Source organism: Prionailurus viverrinus, chromosome C1, assembly GCF_022837055.1.
Source record: "Prionailurus viverrinus isolate Anna chromosome C1, UM_Priviv_1.0, whole genome shotgun sequence".
NCBI lineage: Eukaryota > Metazoa > Chordata > Mammalia > Carnivora > Felidae > Prionailurus > Prionailurus viverrinus.
Window position 1 is genome coordinate 24,745,351 of NC_062568.1, and position 4,096 is coordinate 24,749,446.

Below are 4,096 nucleotides of genomic sequence, written 5' to 3' on the forward strand. Positions count from 1 at the left end.
AGAGTGAAAGGCAACTGACAGAAAAGAAGAGGGGATGCCTGGCTGGCTCAGTTGGCGGAGGATTGAACTCTTGGTCTAGGGGTTGTGAGTTCAAGCCCCACTTTCAGCATAGACATTATTTTTTTTAATGTTGGGGGCTGACAGGGAGGGTCAGTTGGTTATGCATCTGACTCTTGACATGGACTCAGGTGATGATCTCAGTTTATAGCTCAAGTCCAGAACCCTGCTCTACACTGAAGGCACAGAGTCTGCTTGGGAGTCTTTTCTCCCTCCTTCTCTGCCCCTCCCCAGCTTGTGCACACTGCTCACGCTCTCTCTCTCTCAAAAATAAGTATTTTTTTAAATAAAATTAAAATAAATGTTGGAATGGTCAGAAAAGGAGAACATAATTGCAAATCATGTATCTGATAAGCTGCTACCCAGCATATTTCAGGAACTTTTACAACTCAGCAAGATCACGACGACATTCGGATCCATTAAAATATGGGCACTCTCTCTCTCTCTCTGCCTCTCCCCGGCTCACACTCTGTCTCTCTCTCTCTCTGTCTCAAAAATAAATAAATAAATAAATAAATAAATAAATAAATAAACGTTAAAAAAATTAAAAGAAAAAAATGCCTGGGTGGCTCAATTGGCTAGGCGTCCGACTTCAGCTCAGGTCATGATCTCACGGTTCCTAGGTTCGAGCACCGCATCGGGTGTGTCAGCACAGAGCCTGGACCGGCTTTAGATCCTGTGGCTCCCTATTTCTCTCCCTCTCCCCAGATCACAGTCTGTCTCTCTCTCCCTCTCTCAAAAATAATTAAACATTTTTTAAAAATTAAAAAAAATAAAATATGGGCAGTAGATTCAACAGATATTTTCCCAAGAAAGTATACAAATTACCAACGAGCATATGAAAAGATGCCCAGCATCGCTAATCTTAAGGGAAATGCGTATCAAAACCACAATGATCTGTTAACTCACACGTCAGCATGACCACTAACAAAGGTACCAAAAAATGACAATTGAGGGGGGGGTGCAGAAATGAGAGCTAGGAACACAAGAGCACTATTGGTATGAGTGTTAATCATGTACCCATGACAGAAAATAGTAGAGAGTTTGCTCAAAATTATAAAAGGAGGGAAGATCACATGACCCAAGAATCCCACCTGTGGTATTAGCCACAACTACTAAAACTAGTGTCTGAAACATTATTAGACCCCTGTGTTCATCATAACATTGTACACAACTGCCTAGAGATGGATCTATCCCAAATGTCAGTCGCTAGATGAATGGAGAGAGGAAATGGGGTATAAGCATACACTGGAATACTAGGGCAGCCTTCGGGGGGGTGCCTTTTCCCGTGCTACAGTGTGAGCGCACATAGAGGACATGTTGCTCAGCACAGTACCCAAGGCACAAGAAAGACAAATACTGCACGTCCCACGGGGATACAGTATAGCGGTATTGGTAGAATCGCCAGTACAAAGAATGGAGAATGGTGCCCCAGTAGGGTGATGCCGCGGTGTGGTTTCCCACAGAGTGCCACGGTTACAGGGAAAATACACTAATGACACTTCTTAGGGATTGTAATGTGGTCTTCAGGTACAGGGACTTCTGCAATTGGCCTTAAACGAGGGTGGGGAGTGGACAGGACTCAACTCTGAGTATGGCAACACCACGTGTGCAATTGTAGCCATGGAGCAGGATGGAGGACAGTGCATTGATCAAAAATTCCTAAGAGCTAATATCAAGGATAAAGAGGGTTCTGCATAAACCAGCTCTGAAGATTCTTAACGAAGACATGTCCAGGTGATCAGACCTGAATGGGAGATGGTAACAATGATGAACCCGATGAGATATCCATGCAAGTGATCAGAAGAGGAGGGTGCAGGTCCTGGGGAAACAGATCTATCAAGGTGGGAGTTACAACTCCATTTGACGAGGAAGTGCACAGAACGTCTAAGAGAAAGGTCATGTGCCTGACCTGGGTGGTGAAACAAAGAATCCGCGTCACCACGCAGTGCCTGGAAAGGCCTGGAAGTGCCCAGGTACAGCTGCAGTCCGGCACCAGGGACGGTACTAAGGTACGGTACCGAGGTACGATGCCGCCTACGGAACCACCGAGGGGCGCGGGTGCTGCAAGGCATCGGAAGCTGCTCGCTCTCTGACTCAGCACAGTTGCTGAGGTGTGCTGTCGCCTAAGGCAGCGGGATGTAGTGCATCACAATAGCCCTGTTAAGGGAAAGGAGTATTTAAAGACCCTCGCTAGGACAAGAATGCAAACTAATCAGGACTTAGCATTTGTTATAAGGACCCCTCCAACTGGGAAATTACAGTGCAGGACAGACTGGGACCAACAACAAATACAGCATGAGCGGGTGGACATTTGGAGACAAGGAGCCCGTGGGACACCGCATGGAAATTACTACCAGGAACATCAGAGGAAAGGGGGGTTCTGGCTAATCCCATCTAACAGGAGGCTTGCTGAAGACAGAAGGGGGTGACCAAGTATCACCTGGGAGATGGGGAAGCATGACGATCCTGATCACAAACCCACAGTGCTCAGATGCGGATATTTCAGTGAAAATATCTTAGCAGGATTTGCTCCTACTCAGATTTTACCAAGAAGTGCACAGCTGACCCAGGAGAAGCTCGAGGAACGTGAAGGTAGTTCGGGAAAGAATCTTTGTTACCAAAGCCTACCCTGGTCCCGGGCCGGTCGACGCTAGGGAGAACCATCCCGCGTATGGTACCACCTCCCGAACCGCGGGGTGGCGCTGAGTAGGACGCAGTGCAGTGCTGAGGGATGGAGCCAGGTAAGGCGCTGCACGTGACGCGGGGCAGGGGCAGAGGTACAGAGCAGCAGTGCGTTCCAGAGCCACCTGTTCTGCACAGAACTCAGTAATGAAAAAAAATACATAATGACACGTGTTAAGATGGTCAGAAAAGCCTTATTCCGTTCCTTCGCAATACACAGGGCGACCTCTGCCATTGTGATTTGAAACTGGGGAGGAGACGGGCTCATCTCCAAATCGATCCCGGCCAGTTCTGACTACAGAAGTTGTACAAATAAATGGGTTGCATTTAAGCCACTGTGTGTATGTGCCAGTTTGTAACTATTAGAGAACTATTACAGTAGGGTCGCCTGGGTGGCTTAGTCTGCTAAGTGTTCAACTCTTGACATCAGCTTAGGTCATGACCTCGGGGTCCTGAGTTCAAGTTCAGCATTGGGTTCTGTGCTGGGCATGAAGCCTACTTAAAAAAAAAGAAATGAGAGGCACCTGGGTGGCTCCATAGGTTGAGTCTCCAACCTTGGCTCACCTCATGATCTTCTGATTCTTGAGTTCGAGCCCCACATCAGGCTCTGTGCTGTCAGTGCAGCACCCACGTCAGATCCTCTGTTCCCCTCTCTCTGCTCCTTTCTTGTGTGTGTTCTCTGTCTCTGTCTTTATGTCTGTCTCTCTCTCAAAAATAAACACTTTTAAAAAGCGGGGGGCAACTTGGAGGCTCAATTGGTCAAGCGTGTGATTTTTGTCTCAGATCATGATCTCATGATCATGAGTTCATGAGTTCAAGCCTTGCATTGGGCCCTGCACTGACAATGAAGAAGCTGCTTGGGATTCTCTCTCCCACTCTCTCTATCTCAGCCCTACCCCACTTGTATGCATGTGTGCCTTTTCTCTCTCTCAAAAATACATAAATGAATAAATAAATAACCTAAAAAAAAAGAAACAAAAACCCTGACCAGTACAACTGCATGAATGAACCTCAAGGACATCATGCTAAGAGATATAAGCCAGTGTCAAAAAAGAAAATGTGGTCTGTATTGTATGATGCCATTCGTTTGAAGTATCTAAAGTAGACAAAACTCCTGGAAATGATGGTAATTGGCAGTGACCAAAGGCTTCGAAGAAGAGAGGAGATATTATTGTATTGAATATAGGGTTTCAGATGTGCAAGGTAAAAAATATTTACGGAAGTTTTTGACACAAAATGGACATACTTAATACTATACGGACACTTCAAAATGGTTAAGATGATAGTTAACAAAAATTGAGTATTTTTCGCAAAAAATCCTTAAGAAAAAGTAAAATTGACCCAGGTGGGGGAG